Source organism: Daphnia magna, linkage group LG4 (genome assembly GCF_020631705.1).
Source record: "Daphnia magna isolate NIES linkage group LG4, ASM2063170v1.1, whole genome shotgun sequence".
Lineage (NCBI taxonomy): Eukaryota > Metazoa > Arthropoda > Branchiopoda > Diplostraca > Daphniidae > Daphnia > Daphnia magna.
Window position 1 is genome coordinate 4,966,238 of NC_059185.1, and position 10,255 is coordinate 4,976,492.

Consider the following 10,255-nt stretch of genomic DNA (forward strand, 5'->3'; position numbering starts at 1 on the left):
CATAACGGATTTACTGTTAGACTACGGAGCTGACCCAGATATAGAAGAGGATGGCCAGACCATCGCACATAGAGCGGCAGCAGAAAATAACAAACTCTTGATCAGGATATTACGATATCACAAATACAAGTTTTCATCATACAATAGCCTTGGAGAAACACCACTAATGGTCGCCATCGCCTACGGCATGAAGAAGTGGCCAGTTATTTGTGGATAAGTTCCAACGTGGCACAAATGGCAAAGGACAACAGCACCGTCCTACATTATGCCGCCAAACATGGAAACAACACTCTCGCTAGGGCAGCATGTGAAAGGAAAATTCACATTAACATCAATCAAACGACTAAACCAGGAAACTATACGGCCCTACACCTAGCCACAATGTATAGGCAAGATCTCATAACAAATATCTTATTGGAACACGGAGCAGATCCAGACATAACTGATGTCAATGGAAACACCCCGCGGGATTACGCGTTTGATGAACATAGGAGAAACATATTTGAAGACTGGAAATGTATAAGAAGCCGCAAGAGAAAGGCTTCTGGCAATGAATAAGATTGAAGCAAAACAAAATTGAAGAACCAACAACAGTTTATTACCACTACTACAACAAAAACACTAAAATGAAAACATTACGACAACAAATTGCATTCATTAGACAGAATCTTCGAATTCCTCCAGCAGGCATTCCGGTAAAAACACCGCAGATCGAGAAGTGGGATAGAAAATATCCTCGCCTGACTCCAACCACCACAACAACCTAGCGAGATGTTGAGGATAAAGATCGCGGTATCTCGCATATCCAGGATTTCGGCTAAAAACAGATAATAAGAAAACGTTAACAAAATCGGAAACATAAAAGAAAGAAAAGGAAAACCAACTCACACGTAGTAATAATCACCGATCCAAACTCGCTGAAAGCCAAAATCGAAAGCAGAGGAAGGAGCACAGGGATTATTGAGTAGTGAAAACAACAGCAATTGCACTATCAATTCCTTGTCCTCGGGTCGAAATCGAGCAAAGAAACAAGACGGCGAAGAAAACAACAACACCCCCATCAGATGCAAAACATCATCAAAATTGCCCCGATGGCGCAACAAAAATTGTAAAGAGTCAACCTTCATTTTAAAACTCAAAACAAATGACACGAAACGACAACGAACGACAGAAAACCAAGAACCGACGTAAAAGAACGGCAAGAAAAAACTAAAAGAAGAGAAGAGAAGAAAAGCATATAAGAAAAAAAAAATGATTGAAATCTGTAGTAGCATTCCAGTAAAAAGGAACGTAGACCAGCAATTATTGACTAACACTTTATTAGCATAAAGACAATGAATAACGGTATAAAAAACATATCTTGTATTTTGTGCCTCATACTGTAGCCCAACAAACACGAATAACGGTGAAGGAAAGAAAGTAGGTGACGGGTAAAGAACAAGTTTTCATCTAATCATTGCCACGCCACATGCCGAAGAGAAGTAAGGAGAAGAAGAAAATCAGAAGACAAAGAGAAAATTGGAGGACCAATTTCTTCTTGCCGAAGGGGGGAAGGAATGTAATAGACCGCAGCAACTCCTCTTAGCAACAGCAGCCCCACCCAGCAAGAAGGTCGTCACGAATGCAACCTTCCCTGCGGATAATAGTTAATGATAAAAGTAAAAGTTATTGTAAACCCCTCCCTTCTTAACCTTCAATCTCTTGGTATATAAGCACATGGTTGTATCGTCTTAAGTAGAGTTAGTTTACTGGCAAATACACAGTCTAGAAACTATTACACTCTTCTAGATTTAGCTTCATGCTATTGGCAGATAGAAATTGACGACAGCTCCAAAGAAAAGACAGCGTTCATAGTGGATAACAATCTGTACGAATGGAATAGGTTGTCGTCCGGGTTGACTAATGCACCTAGCACATTTTAAAGGTTAATGAATTATGTTTTACGTTCCGTCATCGGAAATATATGTTAAGTTTATCTCGATGACAGTATAGTCTTCTCAAAATCGAAAGAAGAACATTTAGTAAATTTAGGACGCATCTTCAACCTTTTAGAAGAAGCCGATTTAAAACTCGATCTCTCAAAATGCAAATTCATGTGTGAATCAGTGCAATATCTAGGGCATGTGATTTCAACCAGTGGAATCGCTCCGGACCCAGAGAAAATTACACTGGTGAAATATTATAAACGGCCGACAACCATTGTAGAAATTCAATCATTCTTAGGGCTCGCATCCTACTATCGGCGTTTTATCAAAAATTTCGCGGATATCGCGCATCCGTTAATAGAATTGACCAAAAAGAAAAAGGACAGGGATAATCACAACAAGAAAGTTAAGAAAATTTTAAGAGAACAAGATGCTGGGGACGCCACCTTCACATGGGGAGAGGCCGAACAAAAGGCTTTCGAAACGTAACGCGCTAATTTCTCATTACGCCACCTGTCGTCGCCTTCCCTGATTTTGATAAAGAGTTCCTTATTTTCACCGACGCTAGTAACTATGGAATCGGCGCGGTGCTCAGTCAAATTCAGGATGGGAAGGAAGTCGTGATTGCGTATTCGAGTAGACACTTGAATGCGGCGAAACGGAACTACTCAGCTATAGAGCGCGAAGCTTGAGCCATCGTTTATGGAATAAAAAGATACCGTCACTATTTACAGGACGACAAATTTGAAATCATTAGCGATCATAGACCACTCCAGTGGTTGGAAACCCAAAAGGATTAGAAAAGCAGACTAGGTAGACGGGCGATTGAATTGTCAGCATTCAAGTATAAAATTACTCACAAACCAGGAAAGGAGCACGCAAATGCAGACTTCCTCTCTCGTATTCGTGTCGTAACTGCCGAGGAACGAACGGATTTCACTGACAATATTATCGAAGAGCAACGAAAAGATGAAACTGTTTGAGCTGTTCTACATTAAACTAGGGGTTTCGAGGAGGTATTTTTTCCCACCATCGAAAAAAAGGAGGAAATTCATTCAAGAGCAAACGGTCGTGCCGTATTCATTGAGGAAAAGTATTATTAAAGAATATCAAGCTTCGTTATTAGCAAGGCACCTCGCCTTTTTACGAACGTATCTCCGGATACGGGATAAATACTATTGGCCCCACATGTTGGGTGATATTAAGGATTATTGTAAGTCGTGCGAAGCTTGTGCGTTGCAAAGACGGGTAGTAACGAGAGCGTTCTTCCACCCATTAGAGATCGCGAAGGCTCCATTCGAAGTTATCGGCATGGATTTTCTAGGGCCTATTAAACTCGAATCCTCTAAAGGAAATAAATATGTACTCGTCATGACTGATGCTTTCTCTAAATGGACCGAGATCGTAGCCTTACCCGATCAAACGGCAGAAACGACCTGCCGGGCGCTGATGGACAAAATCGTTTCATATCATGGGCCCCCAAAAATTATCATAACAGATAGGGGGACGAATTTCACATCTCAATTATTCAACAGTTTATGTCAAGAGCTCAGGACCAAACATAAGACAACGACGGCGTATCATCCTCAATCGAATGGGATGACAGAACGCTTTAATAAAACAGTGGTGGACATGGTGCGGACATATATTGCTAACGGCTTCGAGAAATGGGAAGAAGTCCTCGTCCCAATGGCCTCGGCATATAGAAACTCAGTACAGTCTTCCACGATGGAGAGTCCATATTTTTTAATTACAGCTAGGGACCCAAACATGGTTGTCGACAGGTTTTTAAGACCGGAACCGGAGTCAATCACTCCTCGTGATTACAAAAGCCAAACGATGCAACGTTTAAGAGAAGGTTTTGCGCTAGCCAGAGAAAACCTATTGGAAGCTAGAAGGCAGCAGAAGATCCAGTATGATAAGAGAGCCAAGGAAGAGAACTTTGAAGTAGGTGATCGCGTCCTCCTGGACGTAAGGATCACTCAATTAGGAACTAAAAAAAAATTGAACCCTCGATATCAAGGCCCCTTTTGAGTTTCAAAAGTCTTCCCTAACCATACGGTAGAAATCCGTGCGTACAATGGAAATGGTACCCAACTTACGCACGTCAACCGCCTGGTTGCCACCCGACAGGTTCCGAGACTTCCTATAAGATTAGCGATAAACACCCAGCCCCACTCCCATCTTCCTCTACCGTTGTATACTCTTGTTCCGTAAAATTTTTTTGTTGTTGTTTGCCGATTCATCATGTTAGTTCGGTACATCAGACTCAATTTGTCTTCTTCTCTAGTTATTTCGTGTTAGTTCTCCTCGTCAGCCCACACACGACCGGGGCCATCATGACCACTGTATGTGACCGTAGTAACGAGTGAAATGATGGGTTCATCGCCTTCGACGATGAAGACTGCCTCCTTGGATCGGAAGATCCTGCTGGAGCTGGATTAAAGTATTAGGGAACAAGAATAACACTTTTAAAAACACTCACTCACAATACAATTAGCTAAAAAAACTGGCTTGATCTCCGTAGCTCTCCTCGCTCCCCTCTCTCCTCCAATGCCTTCTTTTTCTTCTTCTCCTCTTCTCTCCACGTCAGTTCGTCATTGGTTTCCTGGAAGCCGCACATACACCCTGTACTCCCATTTACCCCATCTCCCAGGGCACGTTTGTCGCATGTGGGCGGTCACTCGATCTATCTTTACCGACTTCTTCGGTTGGTATTACATTACTGAAAGTTAATGGGCCGTTCCAGTATCCACTTCCTACTGTGAAGAAATGCGGGATCTAAGGAAATGCAAAAACGGGGCAATGTACGCGAAAGACAGTCACAAGTACACCCATGACGTGATGCCCTCGTTACAGCCGGTTTGGATGACAAAACATTAGGCCGTCACATTCCATTGTAAAATCGCAGAGGTCGCACAAGAAAGTGAGTGCGACAATTGCACTATCAACTCCCTCGTCGGTACAATCGAATTCCCCTTCAACGGTTCCGTAACCAGAAACCTCCAAACGCTTATTTGGGAAGACGCGTACAAAGAAAAAAAAGCCTGTGAGCTCAAACTTGCAGGCGAATTGGTAAACGACGGTCTGTTATACAAGACTCACGAACCAAAAATGCGGCGCTTACAAGACCGCTCAGCCAAACAGACTACCTCGTTAATGTTACGAAGAAATAAGAACGGTGTGGCAAATCCGCCTTGTTCAGCATTAGTGGAATGGAACAAATCCTGATTGTAATTAACATACCAACGCCGGAACTGTATACCTCATATGCCTCGGGTTTTACGAACGCTACAGAACCACTAGCCACTCCGTTGTTAGTCGAAGTACACACATACGGGTCTTTCGACAGCACCGATTCCCAGAATACCACAGAGCGTAAGATTCCTGCGTCATTGGCAGAAGAGATCAAGCAGGCGGCTCACTATCAATATACCAGGGATCTGGCACTAGACCAAGTAAATCGACTGGCGAATGAAATTAGACGCCTTCAATGTGAGAACCGAAAAGCAACACGCAATAGTATCCTCTAGTGCTAAGAATGACGGGTGGTACGCAGCTACCCAACTTCAACTGCCTAGTTGTTCACGATTAACTGTGTATGGAGCGCATGTTGAGGTAGCACGTTGTGCACCATTTAATGTATCCTTCGGGGCCGAGCGGACGAAATGTGGATATCAGCCCCGTTTTATGAACTTCACAATAGCACATAACGGATGGCAACTTGTTCCATTTATTTCCAACTTATACCCATGTTATTGGCCTGAACCTAACTACGTCAACTTTAATGGGACAACTCACATCTACGCGGATGGTGGGTGGGTTCCGGTAATCACAACACTTCCAACAAACGGCAGACGACTGGTCGGATTGTCGAAGTATGAAGCTGATAATTCTCTACAAAATTTTTTGCAAATGAATCCCGCGATGCAAAACGGGCCGTTGAGTCACGCGTCGGTGATTGCCGACATCTTGGCTTCTATTCATGAGCATTACGCAGAAGACAACTACCGCCAATTATTGACATCAAACGTACTCATTCATCACGGTGACGCACCGAACATTGATTTTGTCGCTAAGATCGGTGGATGGGCAAAGAATTTCGGAGCAGTCTCGGGATTTGGTGCGTTGTCCGTATGGGCCGTGTGATTTTGCGGAATCGGTTCTCTACTACTCAAGGCTTTCCCCCTCCTTTCCAAAATCCTCCAAATGACTTGTTTCAAAAAGCCTCCATTGGCCATCACCGCTGCAGATTTACCCATGTCCATCGACGTACAACGAACCGCAGTGACCAACTCATCCCAATCCCCCGCATCCGCATCGACAGCAGTCCCGCCACGCCGTACGCGACCACGCCAACCACGACCGCCACACACGACGCAGGAAGGCGAAGCCTTCTTACCATGGAGACCACGATCACAGCCAGGAAGACTCGAATAAAATTGCCATAGTGTCGTTTTTCATCGCTAGCACATTTCCTTTTACCTTATAATTTTGCCACAGTTTTCCCTTTTTCTCAGATCTTAACGTCGTCCCCTTATACTATCATTTCCTTTAGTAGTCGCCATAGTGTCGTTTTCTTTTTTTCCTCATCGCTGTTTCATTTCCCTCCACTTATTCTACGTATAATTTGGTCACAGTGTGCCTAATTAATTCTTATCGTAATGCTTTTCACTCTCACTCTTCCAGCAGTAATCATCCCTCTGTTCCTTTTCGTTTTTTGTTTTTTTTTTCGTGTTGCCATTATTTGCGCAATTCATTTTTCACACAATTTTGCCACAGTGTCTTTTCGATGTGTGCGTTCGCTCTCTCTACTTCCGTATCCATAAAATTGCCGCAGTTACTTTGCTGTTACTTTCCATTTTTCATTCTTATAGTGCCTATTCCTTTTCTATCTTCGTCTTCCGTTGCATTCCCTTGCTATTCGCGTTATGAAGCTGGGAGTGATTGTTACGGGGCGCAACAATTGAGGAGGGGGTGATGATGTAAAGAATCCAGGTCTCTGACAACAGAGAAACGATGGCCTTCGACTTTCTAAAAAGTCACCCCTCTGGCGCCCCAAGCAATACGGGGAGTTGACCGTTGCGGAAAAAGCCACCTTGTTTTCGAACAAGAAAAAAGGTCGAGTGGACCGTTGGAAAAGACGCTACCGCAATTCCCACGCCGGCCAGAAGAAAAAGATGCTTCTTTAAAAAACCATAAATAGAACAGCGCGTCAGTCTTCGACGCTCTTCTTGATCTGACCACTTCAGTCTTCACGACAGTTTTCTGCTGCAGTATTTTTATCGATTGGGCTGTGTCTTCGCGGATCGTTTTTCATTCTCCATCGTCGCTTATAGTTTCAATACAACATGCGGTAAATCATAAATCCAACTTATTTTATTATTCTTTATAGTTACGTTTTTGTGGTAGTTTACACGTTCCACGCGCGTGTAAACCATTACACTATACATTAAGCAGTACCTTGAAACAGAAAGCCCAGATTTCGAAAAGTCATTTACTGTGAATATGATGTATCAAACTCTATTCACACAGAAAGTGCAGTTAACTTTCCCAAATGTTGAAATTGCCCTTCGCATTTATCTATCTCTAATGGTAAGAGTAGCTTCGGGGAAGAGATCTTTTTCGAAGCCAATGTTGATAAAAAAAACGAATAAAGGACAACTATGGGCCAAAAAAGACTAAACTTTCTCTCTCTTATGTCGATTGAAAACGAAATCATAAAATGTCTCTCTTTCGACGATGTCGTTGAGCAATTTGGGAAAGAAAAAGTTCGAAAAGTGCAAGTTTAAAACAAGTGTTGCGTATCAAAGTAACTGTCAAAATGTGTAATTTGTGGAAAGAGCTAGTCTGTTTCTAGTCAATACAAACTTGGAAAGCAAAAATATTGTTTCTTAATCATTTTTAAAAATAAATGGGGGTAAATTAGTCAAAAGCCCAAGAGCGCAAGAAATCTTAATCCGGCACTGCTAAGATGGTCAATGAATGTTTATTAATGTATATATTTAGGTGTTTAATACAAAGAGGAATTGATTCAGGTTTCCTTTTTTTTTGTAGTAATTTTTTTTTTCAATCAAGGAGAAAACAGTGCGGAAAACAGTAACAAGCGACCAATTTCCCCATTTTTAACAACGTTTTGGAGGGAATGTTATGACTGATCCGGGTAGTCAGTGCCCCTAGCGAGTGCCCCAAAAACTATCCGCGAAAATAGCAGACGAACAGCCCAAAACTGGCCTAGCAGACGACAGTTCGGCGACCTCTAATGTTAGACCATGCTAATTACTTCATTTACTTGTGACAAAAATTACTTGTGCCAGGATCCCATAATAATCCATTGGTTTGTCTGGGTTCTCACTAAAGGCTTGGGAAGTTGAGACCTAACAAAAAATGGATTATTATTATTTATGTGATTGGAAATGTAGTTTTACTTTAAGATACATTGGCCTTCATCAATACAACTTGGATTGCGAGAACAATTGCCATGAACTCTCTAACCCAGCCATCTCTAACAGCCTGCTGCGATTCAGAAGAAATGCCATTGTATAAACTAAGGGCCTCCAAGTGGTTTTGATAACTTTTGGGTTTCGACCAAATAGATGAACATGTCTGGGGGAGAAATTTTGGGAACAATTGGGCAACAATCTAATCCGTGTTTCCACATAGATTTGGGAATTGAATAGTGTGATGATCGCACGGAGATCAAGGAATAGATCGCGGTCCAAGTAAACCAACTGTATTGAACATCGAGAGGGGAACAGACACCGAACAGGCGGGACGTCGCTGAATGGCCGACCCCGGAGAGAAGTAGGCCGACATGACCCGCAAGGGGGCTCAGGTGTCGGTCTACAGGCATTGACGGAGGAGGGGGGGGGACGCCAGGGGGTAGGCGGAGACTATAATAAATAGGGACACTCACTATTTAACAATTTTAATTTAACTAACTAACGAGTTTTCGCATCACTTACGAGTCCATTTGCATAGTCGGAACACGACATAGTTTTACATTAACACAAAAAACAAAATGATGAATAAAGTGAAACAAAACACTAAATTTTTCAGCGAAACTAAAATATTTATTCATATTTCGCACAATAACAAAGAACAGGCATAGCAGAAAGAATTGGCCGTAGAATGCTGCGTTTCGCGATCAAATCAAATGCGAAAAAGATATCGAATAGCCAACTAGATATTGATCATCGCGACGCCTCTCAGAGACGTTTCGTGGTGATTCCGAGTGATGGCAGCCTACAGCGCGTTGCATTTTTTTTTCACAGTGCGATGCACTTTTTTGAAAAGCGCGATACATTTTTTTTTCAGTGCATACTCTCCACAGTGGAGTTTTCTGCAGCACTGCCGTTTCATTGGTTTTTTTCTTTCCTCTATTTTTATTATTTAGTTTATTGTTTATAATTTATTTATTCACATGAATACAATGTTTTACCAATTTTAAATAATTTTTTTCATTTTAGGAATAGAATTTATTACACATCGGTGTGTTCTTTTATTTTATTTACTGTATTGTTACCCAAATGCACATGGTTTACCCCCTTTCATCGGGTTCTACTGTCGGGCATTAAATATCATATTTAAGGTATTGGAGTTCTATTGTCAGACAAAAAAATATATGTTTTAAATCATATTAGTTCTACTGTCGGGTGTTGGGGTTCTACTGTCGGGTGGCGGGGTACTACTGTCGGGTAAATAATGCAATATTTAAATGATTGGAGTTCTATAATCCGCAAAAAAATTTTTTACCATAAAGAGTTCTAATGTCGGTTGCTAGATTTCTACTGTCGGGCATTTGATATTTTATAAAAATCGTCGGAGTTCTGTTGTCGGGCATTGGAGTGCTATTGTCGGACAGAAGAGTTCTATTGTCTCATGCTATTTGTTATTTTAAATTTTTTTTGGGGGTTCTAATGTCTTTGGAGTTCTACTGTACATGGAGTTCTACTGTCGGATTTCTCAACAATTTTTTAATATATTTTTAAAAGTGGAGTTCAAATGTCTTTGGAGTTCTATTGTACATGGAGTTCTACTGTCGGATTTACCAACAATTTTTTAAAATATTTTAAAAAGTGGGGTTCTAATGTCTTGGAGTTCTACTGTTTTTGGAGTTCTACTGTCTGGCAACCCTGGCCATGGGGGGTACATTTTATTGGAATTTGTGGGTGTGGTGGTTTGGTGGTTGTGGTTTTTATTATTTGTTCTTAAACTATAAAAATCGAGATTCTTTATTATCTCTAGCATGTTTTGATGTGATATTTTACTTCGATTTTTATAGTTTAAGAACCACAAATTGCAATAAAATGTACCCCCCTTGGTCCCTT

At 41.6% G+C, this 10,255-nt stretch overlaps 1 pseudogene; it reads left to right on the forward strand.

Moving 5' to 3' along the window:
- Window positions 1-4,610: 4,610 nt before the first annotated feature.
- Window positions 4,611-6,365, forward strand: LOC116922307 (annotated as a pseudogene).
- The last annotated feature ends 3,890 nt before the right edge of the window (window positions 6,366-10,255 follow it).